Here is a 13,883-nt window from a genome sequence, read left to right on the forward strand (position 1 = left end):
TACCATTATTTCATCGCGTTTACAGCCCATCAAGTTTTTGGCGCCGTTGCCGGAGACTACGGCAGTACATATTGTGCTAACGGTAACTTTTTTATTTTCTTTGCAGCTTTCCATCTCTGTGACTGTCTCTTCTTTGGTAAGGGAAGAAGTGGGTGTCATATGAGCAAAGGATAAGTTCCGGAGCCCAACTACGACCTAGAGATTGAGAGAAATTTCTGAAGAAGAAGAAGAGACAACCGCCGACATCAACAACAAGAGAGAAATCCCAACATAGTGGAACAATTAGAAGACAGAGCAGAAAATGCAAATAACATCATGACACACCCCATGCTCTTGGCGAACGACTGCAATAGGCCCATCCAGGATGCACCGGCTGTATGCGGCAACCTTCTTGAGTAGATAATCGCGAGCGTAAATGATCGCATAGCCTTGCGTTAACGCAATCTCTTGATGCGCTCGACCGTTGATTTCTTTAGATCGCATTTTCTTCCTTTCGTCAACGCATATTCTGCACAAAAATACACAAGTTAGTTGTTTTAATGCGATGAACGCATGCAACCGCAATATTATGAATTTAATGCTTTTTTGGACTCAATCTTGTATATTTTTATCATCGTAATCCTGCATTGTTTTATAACTTAGCACTGTAATAACGTGCATTTCTGCCAGTTATCACATACGCAATAGGCTGGTCTGCAATCTGCCTCAAAACGTTGTCTGTGACATTCAAGACAATGGTTCCATATGCGTTTACCTCAATTGTCTCTTTCTCTGCCTCAATGAGTGTTTCTGGGTACTTTGCAGGGTCCGTAATGGCCAGTAGAGCCTTCTGCTATCCCAAGATTGCTTTAATTTTCGCTTTCCATAATTCAAAGTTTGTCTTACCATTGAACTTCTCAATTTCATATATGGTAGTTTCCATTCTTGATCTTCAAGATTGACTATTAGGAAACGAAGTATGCAAGAATTCAAATCTTGGATCTATCTTAAACTATTCACTGAGCTCTGATACTACTTGGTGTCCCAAATGGCTATGATCTTCACGTTCACAATCACAAATTACTCAAAATTAACGGTAAAGAACAATCCAAATGTCAAGGGAGGCTATATGCTCGAGGCTTGAAATTCTTCTATCATTTAACAAATGACAGCTCAATCGTGTAGATGAAGCTCCAAGAACTAAACAATAGTTCAATTATGTAAACGATAGGATGAAGCACAAAATGATCATGTAGACAACAGTTGATTGGAGCTAGACGATTCTGTAGACAACAACTGATGAGCTAAACGATCGTATAGACGATTGGACGCGAAGCTAAACGATCGAGTACACGAAGCGATAGGAATTACATGATCATGTAAATGAGACTTTAGTAAATGCTAAACGATCGTAGAGTTAGAGAGAAAAGACATAGAAGTTTAAGTGGTTCGGCCAAACGCCTACATCCACTGTGCAAATCAGGAGGGTCCCTTTTATTACTTCTTCTTCAAAGTCATTATAGGACGAATGTCTTACTCTCTCGTTTTCTTATTCTCTCCTTTTCATTCATCTCACATTCGTTTTCTTTTTATATGCAGGCGTATAGTCAACGATGAAGCTCTGGTGATTACAACACATAACAGAAAGATGTCGACAACAGTTCAACTGCCTGCAACGATGTTCTTATTTTCGAGTCTTTCTGTAACAGCTTGTAATGTGTGTGACTAGATTGCCTCTCCTTAAAAATTAATAGTAAAAAAGGGAGTTTGTTAGAGATTTTATTTGATATTGGCTATATTTGTTTAAGAGTGTGGTGGTTGGTATTCTCTGTGACATTTGTCATTTTGTATATTGGTTTGTCCTTCAGGATGTCGTTACAATTGTTGTTCTAGGTAGTATGTTCTCCCTTAGATTATTGGTTCTCCCTAATATTTTTTTCATTGTCTAAAAAATCCTAGCTATTTATTCTTTCAATTTTCTTTCCTTTTTCTGAACATTGTCAAATCTATTTTAAGGTTCTCTCTTTGCATTTTTTTCATTGTGCATATGTAAGAAGGTATTGCTTCAGTTTTTAGTTGGTCGTTCAAAAGAATATTATAGTTATTATTTTTATGGTCATGTCAAAGGAAATCACAAGTGTGTCAATCTTGCAACTATGAAGGTTTTTCTATTGTAGATCTTGAGTGTCTCTCAAGTTCTTGCCGAGTCGTTCTACTACAACTTGAGAAGGGATCCTCAAACTTAGAAGGAGCCTAAGTTCATCAAATGAAGTGGTATTCATTTGAAGGTAGAAAGATAAAGTTTTGGTGAGAGGGGGTCTCATAGTTAGAGGGAGCTTAAGTAATCATTCACTAATATTCACATACTTAGAGGAGTCTAAATTTCATTGAGAGGGAGTCTCATACTCAGGGGGAGCTTATGAGATCATTAAAAGAGTTAAGCTTTTTCACTCGTTGTTGTAATTTTGATCTATTTACAAACATGTACAACGTCGTAATTGCTTGACATTATATTAGTGAAGTTATCTTTCCTTGGCACCCCTAAATTGTAGGTAAATTTGCACCGAACTGGGTTACCAAACTATGTGTTTTTGTTCTTATTTTATTCCTTCTTTGTTTATCTCTAATGTGTTTTGAATTGCTATAACATCCTGAATAAAAATTATCCACTACAAGAATTCTAGGCTTTAATGTCGGTTGAAGAGGGTGTACAATGTTGGTTTAAAACCGATATTAAAGGGCTTTAATAACACTATCTTTAATGTCGGTTTTAAACCAACATTAAAGCCCAAAATTAATGTCCATTTTTTTCAATTATTGTTCATTTTTTATAAATACCATGTCCGTTTTTTCAATTATTGTCCAGAATTATTGTCCGTGTATTCGATATAATTATTGTCCAATCCATTTTTAATATCGATCACAAAGTTAAAAATGACACGTCCCTAAAACCAAGGTAATCAACCTGTACATGCACAAAATAAATCCTTAATTGCTTTCACAAATCCATAATAATAAGTTATAAAAGAGGAATTGGAGATGATAATTTAACTCTAAAACCAAGGTAATTAACAAATTATCAAAACTCATAAGCGTTATATAAAAAAATTAAAATTTTGATCCAAACAAGAGCGAGAACTTACTTTTAAACTAGAAAATACAAACTAAAACTTGTAAATATCCCCCCCCCCCCCAAAAAAAAAAAAAAACAAAAACAAAAACAAAAACAAAAACAAAATAAAAAAACAAATGTGCACACACACTTGTTGTCATTATATAGTATTTTCCCAATAGTCTTTCAATTGCTCCTTCGTTATGTTCTCTCCACCATCCACCATAGATTCGGCCCAAATTGAAAGCATGACTTCCTGCAAGTAGAGAAAAATGGGCAAACAACATATAATAAGAACTTAAAAAACATATTAAAGAATGTTGAACATCAGGAAAATATACCATTTGTTCTTCAATGTTGCAGATCTTCACAAACTTAATATACAATTCCAACCTTTCAAAGTTTATATACAGAAGTTGCTCATAACACAAAATATACACTAATTATTTTCCCTTAGCTAGAATTGAGCTGAAACTAATAAGCCAAAAACTACTTAAACTAAGGTTATTTTCCTATTACATTATGTACATAGCCCACCCCAACTAATCCCAAAGTCCTTGAAGGGTATCTCCAAATGTCTCAAACTCTTTCCACCTTTGAAACTCTTGAGGTGCTTAAGATTATACCAAATCCAAGAAAGAACAAATTTTAAACATGGAATTTACAACAATTGAGCTTTCTTACCTTAGAACACCTTCTACTCATTCATCAATGAAAGTGAAAGATCTTGTTTGAAGACCATCTCCCCACATCTCAAACTTGTTTACAGAAGTGAGGGCCTTTCTATAGAATGCAGCAGGAGCATTTTCCCTTCCACCTATATGAATGAATCGATAGCATTTGATCTTACTCTATGAATTGTATAGAGATAACATAACCATTTCTTGCATTTGGATCTACCTTTCCATGTTACAAATGGACCATAAATATTGTGGAACCTCCCAATTCGGCACTCAATGCCGAAATTCTTAGTATAATGTGAAGGAAATCGAACATGAGGATTTCCATGAGCAGCAGAATGATCATTCCAAATTCCATTTTTATTTGAACATATACAATTACAATAATGAAATGGAAACTTACAAGTCATGCACAATACAAAATTACAGCATGCTTTACAATAAGATCAAGGGAAAGAATATCATACCTTTGAAGACTCATCTTTAATCTCCCTCAATCCCGAACGCTCGAACAATCTCCAAGACTGCAACACACGAACACTCTAACGTAGCGACCACAACACAACATGATTAATCAGCAAGCACTACATGAACACTACGAACTCAACGAACGGCCTCCAAAAACCTCGACATAGTCGAGTTGAGTAAGACACCACCACAATGGCTACCTTGGTATTCTCGGTGTGAGAATCCAGAAGTGTGGGCTTTGTGTGGACTCGGTTTAAGGAATAGACTGGAGGAATAACAATCATGTAAATGATTGAGCAAGTGAGAGATGACCGAAGTCTATCGTATAGACGATGCCCAATGTTTAACAAATGCTCCACGATCGTTTAGCTAATGGTTAGTTGAGTGAACTATCATGTAATGTCACTCCACGATCGTTTAATCTTTCTTCAGCTATCGTTTAGTGAATCCTATTCATTTGACATCCTTTCCGTGAGTTTTTTTCGAGAATAGAAACTCTCATAACATCTTCTAAATTTAGGAAAACATTTTTTCTTTTATCTTATGGTTATCATGAAACCAACAATAACCCCCCACTCAATTAGTTATTAGAAAAAAAGACATAATTATCCAATAATTAATATTATTATAAATATATATGATAACCAACCTACCATAATATATTTATAACCTATAATTTTAATATTTCATCTCATGAAACATATAAACCATAGTTCTTTTTCTATTTCATGGTACTTAATGTAAATCTCATTTACTTAATCCTCCACTTGATGTACCTCATACATCATATCGATCATATCATATATAATCGGATTTCCTCTTGTCAATTTGAACATTTCAAATCAACACCAAGAATTGATTCTCAACTTGAATCCATTGAGCTACCAAGGGGACCTTATGGACCTGTAGCTCGAAGCACCAACGGTACGTGAATAACTGACCAAACTCTTTAATCACGGGATCCACCATCCATTAACTGCCAGGCACTCCACTAAAGACCAACAAATGAACTCTCCTTACTACATATATATTATGTGTCCATATCAACCAATCAAAAGTACGATAACCTTTCACAGATCGCTCATAAGTACAGCTGGGCCAATAACCGTTATGCCCCTGTAGTTACATATAAGTCATTAAGTACCACTGATCCCTCTAATGAACATAAGTCATAGTCCTACTATGATTAAGTCTCCTCTTCGAAAGAGAAGCTATGGTCACTATGTTCAAGCCCTGAAATCAGCCCTTAAAAGAGCAATCTATCTACTTACCCCTGCTTCAGGGAAGGAGTGAATTTCATCTTGTGTAACTGAGTTCCCAGCTCCCAAATCAGACAAGTCCCTAAAAAGGTAGACATGTTGAGTTGGGAATTTGGCCACTCTCACCCATACTAATCAAAGGACTGCCCTTAAAGGCGGGAGTTCCCAAAACACTCAGGATTGAGCTCATGTCACCTATGGTCGTTTAGGTAAGATGTAAGTCTCAAGTATCAACGGCGTTATATATAGAGACGAATCATCTCATGGCCTGTTCTTATACAAACTCTTTGTATAGGACACCTCCGCTTGCATGTTTCCACATAAATGGTCAGGATCTACCATCTGTAGTAGTTCACAACACTTGCAAACCTCTACAAAGTAGGCCATATCCGTAGTGTCACCAGGATCAGGTATCCCTCCTTAATCCTTATACTACAGACCTATTTTGATTATCACTTAAGGCATGATCCACTTGTATATCACATATACATGCATAAGTTTACATACAATAACCATGGAGCTTTGTTTATTGGATATGAGTAAATGTCAAATAAAACAACTCTTACTTTATTGATAACAATGTGTACATATTACAAACTTCGAGACTCCGGGAGAATTAGGACACCAATCCTAATATAATGTTTGCACAACTTCCTTATAGCAAGCTTCTCCAAACCATAAGCATCTTGGGGCTACGAAACAAACGTTAACACGGTTTTATAAGCACATATCTAATAGTTATTTTGTTTCAAAATCATTAACACATAAGTATATATGAACCTTAGTAGGCCAAGCATCTGACTCTTTCAAGCTCACATTAGTTTCCAATTGCTTAAATTCAGCGTAGATGCAAGCATTAGAAGCATAGAAAAACCTGCACTCACATTATAGAAGATCAAATTATATGTTGGGTATTTCCTTTCCCATTGGTAGTCACAAAATCAACAACAAAGGAGGGAATAACTCAGATTAAAAATATTTAGAATTACAAAATATTTCTATTTAAAAAATTTCTAGCTCATTTCATAACCCCCCCCCCCCCCCCCCCCCCCGACAAACCATAACTATAATGCATAAAAACATTGACCAACCAACCTTGTACCCTTAAAGATCAAAAGCATGCCTAAACACCATGAATTGAGAAAAGTTTCCTTCAAAACTAACCTCTTAACTCCATTGATTCTTGTAGCTTGCATATTTAAGCTGATCATGGTGTTATTATACATAATAACAGAGTGATTGAATTGGATGAAGCCCATACCACCCATATTAGCAGCCAGATTATAGACATGGTCAACTTTCTCTGAGATCAACAAGATGAAATTCATGGTAGAACATATCCTCTATCATGTGTTCGTTCTTCTTCCAGTCAGAAGTAATGATGTAATGCTCTTTGCTCTTCAAACGCCTAGCAATGTGCAAAACCTTCACAACTTAATATGCAAAATACACACACAATCAGTACAAAGTCATAATGGTCAAAATCCAACGCATAACAAAAAAGAATTCCAAAGTTTATATCATAATTAAATAAGATTGAGCAATGGATCAAATAGGTAGAAACAAGCAAACAAGCTTTCATAATCACAAAGTAACCACGAAACTATAAACATGTCACACCCACAAACTATACATCCAAGTGTCTAAGAAAGAAGCCAAAACAATTAATATAGCCTCAAAACTTACAAATAAGTAACATATCATATTTATCTTAACTAGTAGCACAATTATAAATGTTACATTGTATAAACATGGGGTAGGAACTCATACCTTGTCTTTTATCCAATCTTTCAAATTAAATAATGCTCTTTGACCTATTTACATTACCAAAGTGACTGAGGCTTAAAATATGTCATGTTTAATTCTTAAGTTGATTAAAAAAAAAAAAGGAACAAACTTTCATAATCACAAAGTTACCACAAAACTATAAACTTGTCACACTGACAAACCATATACCCAAGTGCCTACGTGACACTTTAACATCTGGGTTGTAGGGTAAAATTTCCATTCCAAACATTAACCATCATAGGTCGAGCAGTACTTGCGAGAAACGAGAATCGATGCCTAATGGGAAAAAAAACTTCTACACATGGAAGAAAGATTGATATCTTGTTTATGAATAAAACCTCTCAACTTTGAAACTTTCACACTTACATTTGTAAAATCCACCCAACACCAATCATTTCATGATATCATCCAAATTCTTGAAGAGCTTCATTTACCATTTTATTACAAAATTGGACCAGCTACAAGAATTTTCTCAGCCAGTTTACTATCCCTCTCCACTTGGTAAGTATGGATCCCTTCATAATTCTTCTTGAACAGACCCCCCAGCTTCAGCAATGTCTGGTTATAGGCATCTTTGTCTGACCATTGTTGTTCATACAATCACAAACATCAAACGTTTCAGACAAAGGATTGAAAGTGAAAATGTGATTAGAATTTATATTCAACTAACAATGTTTATTGGGAATGTGCATATTGGTACATTCAAGGAAAAATTCTTGTATTGAATGTGTTGGATATAGAGTTCCCCAAGAAAAAGCATAAAGAGGTTGTGATACCAAATCTTTACTCCTTTGTTGCACCTGCAAAACAAGAAAACTCAATAGTTGAATAAATGAGAGAATCTTCTTTTTTAAGATCTTGAAGAAGAGAAGCTTGGTTACCTTGATATGAGCTATGAAGACGATGAAAAATTTTTGGTAGCATAACGATGCTACCACAACAAAACAAAAAAATTACCTTGAACCTGTTCAAAGAAACACACTCCCAATAATATTCCACAACCACTTGTTCTCAACAGAACTATCAGAATTCCCAAAAAATGAATATTCAAGAACACATACATCAATAAGCAAATTTAGCTCACAATGTACTTCAAATCTCAAAAGTTGTCACAAAAACAACAATGATTTACATAAACTCTCTTTGTAGGTTTCTTCAGATATTCAAACATAAACAATAATGATTTACAAAAACTCAGATCTGATTACTCACTTGACTTCAAATCTTAAAAGTTGTCACATGGGCATTCGATCTTATACCTCCAGATTCATGGACTCAGTTCCTATCAATGAAAAGAAAAGCCAAAAAACAAAAACTCAGCAAAGTTCAAAATTTCATCAATCCAAACAAATATCCTAATAAACCATCTACAGAAAGAAGTGATCTCAAAAGCCAACAAACATAAGTAGTTATCATAAGAAAGGAGAACTCTTAACAACCATCTATCAAATAAGAAACGAGAATTCTAAAGATTAATTTCAGATATATTTCGAGACTCGTGTCCTTAGAGTTAGACTCTTTCTATAAATACTTCAAGAAAAGCTAACAATGAATAAAATATCTAATAGATGGAAACATATCACAATTCTAACATGTAGTTCTATGGAATAATAACAAAATCTAAACATCCAACAATCAATCAATAGATCAGGATTTACACATAACTAAGTTAAGAAAATACCTCTCCGTTCTTGCATTTCTCATAAACATCAAAATGATGTTCTTGAAATTTGCTCTTCTCCAAGCGATGTTCTTCAAGACCTATAGTATTTGGAAAAATATATTTTCTCTAATACGAAATTAAATTTTGTTGCTTCTTCAAGTTCATAAATTATTATGAAACAATAATAGAAACAATTACATAACACTTCTATTTCTCAAAAATTGCTAAATGACTCCACAAATCCCTATACTACCCTATGTGAAGAATGTCTGAAGAAACTTAGAAGGAGAGTTTTGAAGTACTAAACTAGAACAAAAATCTTGAAGTAAACAAACCCAAATACCCATTTTACCTATTTCTTCTTCCACTTGTTCAAAGTGGCCACTATAGAAACATACCCATTTTGCCTCTTTCTTGATGTCTTTTCTCCACAATCAAACAACAAAGAAACTAAAAAAAAAATCCACAGACAAGTTTTAGGGATAGAAAACAAGAACAAAGAGACACTCCAATTGAACTCCACCAACTAAAGGAGTTGCACAACTGCACTTGGTACTGTTGGCTTACCTATAATCGTTTGGCTACTTGAGGGAAGCAAGAGAACATTATCCAATATCAACTGGAAAAGATAAATCCATAAAAGAATACTCATTAAAGCTTGCTCAAGATGAAAGACATAGAAGAACTATAGTCAATAACAGTACAGAAACTCACACAGATAATAAAAAACAAGTAGGCAAGGTATTAACAGCAAACATGAAAAATCAGCAAAACAATATTCAATTGTGACAAGACCAAAAGGCAATAGAAACTAACAATAAGAACTTGAATAAAAGCTACCAAATGATGGTATGTTTTACATTTTCTTTAGTTAGTCTGAAGCAATTGTTCTTACTAAATAAAATACATCACTATATATTTTAGCCTCATCTATGACAAGCTGAAAAGTGCTATATGTAAAACAGTTGCTTTTTTTAGGAGCTCTACAATATTTTGTCACACTATCATAAAAGACAAAGGAGCTCTTATATATTTATTCATCTAAAAACTTCTTTACAGCCCATCAAATTAATGTTAAAGTCGAATTAGGAATGAGAGTTTGAAGATTGCATGTAATATTAGAAATTTTGAAGGGGAACAATGGAAATATGCTTGTTGGAGCAAGGGATGAGAGGACCTGGTTTGCCGCTGATGGTGTGAGCGTTGGAGGTTTGGGTGCAAGTCCCAATTTGTTGGCTTGCAACTATCACAAAAATCTTTGATCTCATTTGTTAGAGCTCTATTTTCAAAAGTTAAAAGGTATTTATTAACTTTTTTCTTTCCGATGGATTCCTTTTCGGCCAAATTGAAAAATTGAAAAGTAGAGTAGTGAAAATTACGGGGATTTTTGGCCAAGAACGAACTTGGCGGCGCGTGCGACGGAGATATGCGAATAACGGCACATGGCTATGGCGCTTCGGTGAAACGAGCAGTAGATCCGAGCAGAATGAGCAATAGATCCGACAGAATGAGTAGCATATCCAGGCGATTGGGTGCGGCGGCGCAGGTTGCACGATGAACAGATCTACAAGGAGGCCATATCTGCACCATGACAGACTCTTCACCCACGATCGACGGACGAATGGCAAGGGTTTAGAAGAAAGAAGGGAGAAAAAAGAGGGTTGAGGAGGGAAGTATGAGAATGAGAGGAAAAAGAAAAAAGGGGGAGAGTGAATAGGGAAATGAAAAAAAATTGGGGGAAAATAGAAAGTGAGAGGATAAATTAAGTGGATTTTTAATGTCGGTTTAAAACCGACATTAAGGGTACCCCTACAATGTCCGTTGGTACCCTTACAGTGTCGGTTTAAAATTGACATTAAAGATCCGCTTTAAAAAAAAAAACCAACATTATACATCCGATTTCATTTTTTACGGCCAATATTAAAGTCCAAAATTCTTGTAGTGGTGGCTATGTGTTAGATAACTTTTATTTCAAAATAGATAAAAGAACAAAACTAAAGATATGTTTTTCTAAATATTTATTATCGAACAAATAATAGGCACCGATGAAGGGATGAAAACTGAAAAGTGCAATCAGCTCAAGCAAACCTATATTCTCAAATCATTCCCTTTAGTGAGGTTTGATGAGAATGAGATTGGGTTTCGTGAATAAAGTGAAATGATAGGAACGGAATGACAAAAAATAGTCTATTGTTCAATGTGATTTTATTTTTCTAATCGATGATCACATTTTACTTGTTAATAATATGAGAACAATTTTGACTTGTCTTCTCAATTATTGTCACACTAATGGACAAAATTTACTAAAATATAATTTTCTAAATCAATAATTTTCTCAGCCTAATAAACTAAGAGATAAGGCCTCAATAAAAAGCGAAAATAACATTAAAATAAAATGCACATGCATTGTCATGATCTAAAATTTGATCCGGATGTTACAAGTTTGATATGACAATTTATAACTTCTTGAATGGCCCACGAAGATGTTGATATCAAAAATTTTAGTTTATACATCTCGGTAGATACATTATAAAGATCGAAATTGATAGATGTTTTTGTACATATAACAAAATATTTTGAAAGTGTTTATACATAGCCTATTTTACTCAAATTTCATGAGAAACTCTATCGATATTTATAATAATATTTATTAAGCAAGTTTTTAGTTGCCATCTATTTTGATAAATATGTTTTGTTGTTCTAAGTCTGTCAACAGATTTTATGGTTATATATTGATGACATCCCATATCCTACGTTAGGTATTGTAATCTGTGGTGGGGTATGTCATTTCTAGATTCCTGATTTCCACCATTTTCAATTATGTAAGACAATAATAAAAAAAAAACGGTGTAATGCAATGTGAAGAAAACTTGGTCATAGAGTTTCTTGGTCGCTCTGAAAGTATATATATATATTTTTTTTTCCTTGAACCGCTTAAACGTTTAGGACAATGTTCAATTTTTAAGTTGAGGTGGAAATATTGCTTGAATGTTTTTTATATTTTTTTTATAGAAAAATGAGTCTTACTTAAATTTTTTTGTCCTATAATGATATATAAATGCATGTGCGGAACCCTTGAGCATCTGAGCTCGGGTTAGATTTAAATTTTGATTTTTTTCATTTTGATATTTTGTTATCTTGATGAAATTTTGAGACTCTGAATTGACGTATCCTGATATATTTGAGGCTTAGCTACATTTTGATAGCATAACTTTGATTCTCTGAAAACATAATCATTGGATTCTTAATGCTCCAAAAGACTATTTTGCTTTGAATGAATAAATGCGTGAATGATTGAATGCATGAAAACACACAATAAAAGAATCACATTAATTTTGTTTTACCGTCATTTGATTTATACAATCATTTCTTTTCCATCGATGAAATTTTGATGACGCACTGTTTTTAGTAAAGAAATAAACAAAATTTTAGACCTTTTGAACATTTTTAACAAAATTTTGGAACCATTTTTCAAAAAAAAAAAATTCTTTTCCTTTTAATTTCATAAAAAAACGAATACTTAGCTTTTAGATTTATTTAGAATCCTAGACTTTTAGAAATGTAATGTCTACTTAATTTTTTTGTTGTCATCCCGATAGGACAACTTTTGGTCTTGAGAACAGCCAACTTGTTTTAGAAGCAAGTCTCGACAAAGAGGAATAAAAGTGGCCTAGTGTTAACAAAAAGAAAAGGTTGCTAGTAATAAAAAAATTAAAGCAAGCTTGCAAAATAACATAACTTTCACTAACGCGTGTGTGTATGCATGGATAGAGGTGAAAAGAGCTGTCTCCATCGTGTCTTGTTAGGGCCCACAAGAAAAGAGTGATAGGTTCGCAACGGTGTGAATGTGAAAGCTATTCCTCTAAGTAAAATAAATGCCAATCAAGATTTGTGTTCGTGAGGTTATAAAAGGCACTCTTGTCTTGGAATTGTCTCTCTTTTTTTGCAAGTTTAGGTATATCTTAGACTGATAACTAAGTTAGAATTGAGAGTTATATAGAATCTTTCCACTAGCCTTAGACTATTAAATAAACTAAAACTTTGCACTCCTTTCTTTCATAATTTTGCTAGAAAAAAACTTTTTCTTTTCAAAAACAAGTTTCAACTCTTTGTTAGCAAAAGTTAAATTTCTAATTGCTTATTTGTATCATCACTTTCTTGATTGTTGAGAAAAGATATGAGAATAATATTTTTGTGTAAGTCAATTGAATGTATAGACAATTTGAATGAGTGAATGAAAGTTTGAACAAACAACGAACAAATAAACAAATTCACATTTTGCTTGAATAAATGCATATTTCTAGTTTTTAACTTGCTCGGGACGACCAAGAACTAAGTTGGGGATACTTTGATAAGTTTTAAAAAGAAATATTTTCTTAGTATTAAACTCCTCAATCCTGTGTTAATTGTTTGCTTAAAATATCTATTTTATAGGTAAAAATCCAATCCCAACACCATTGGAGTCATCACGAGAAATTTGGAGCTTAATAGAGTCAACAGGATCACTTAAGAAAATAAATTGGAAAATTACCATTCTACCTCTCAATTGAACCAATTCAACATGCTTCAGCACCACTCGGAGCGTCGCAATGCTCTCTCCATAACTATACCCAATACTAGCTCAACGCTATAAGACAGAATGCACCAACAAATGCTTGAGAACTTTTGTGTATTGTCTTGAATTTTCTAGTCTAGGGTAAAATTCTTGATAACTTTTGCGTATTTTCTTGGATTTTCTGCATCCTTGAATGTTGTTGAGTTGAATTTGAATATAAATTAATGACAAAAGTTGACGCCTTGATTCTATTAGTTTCTTATTAGCAAATCTTGTTTGGCACCGTGCATAATGGTAAGATAGGTTACAAAATTAAGTCTTCTTGATTTATTTCAGACTTCTATTCTGAAATTAATTCTTAAATCTCTTAAGTTGGAGC

General features: G+C 33.9%; 1 pseudogene; it reads right to left on the reverse strand.

The window, feature by feature from the left end:
* Positions 1–3,771: 3,771 nt before the first annotated feature.
* Positions 3,772–9,351, reverse strand: LOC120090831 (annotated as a pseudogene).
* Between the last annotated feature and the right edge of the window lie 4,532 nt (positions 9,352–13,883).

The sequence above is a fragment of the Benincasa hispida genome, chromosome 11 (assembly GCF_009727055.1).
Source record: "Benincasa hispida cultivar B227 chromosome 11, ASM972705v1, whole genome shotgun sequence".
NCBI classification, from domain to species: Eukaryota; Viridiplantae; Streptophyta; class Magnoliopsida; order Cucurbitales; family Cucurbitaceae; genus Benincasa; species Benincasa hispida.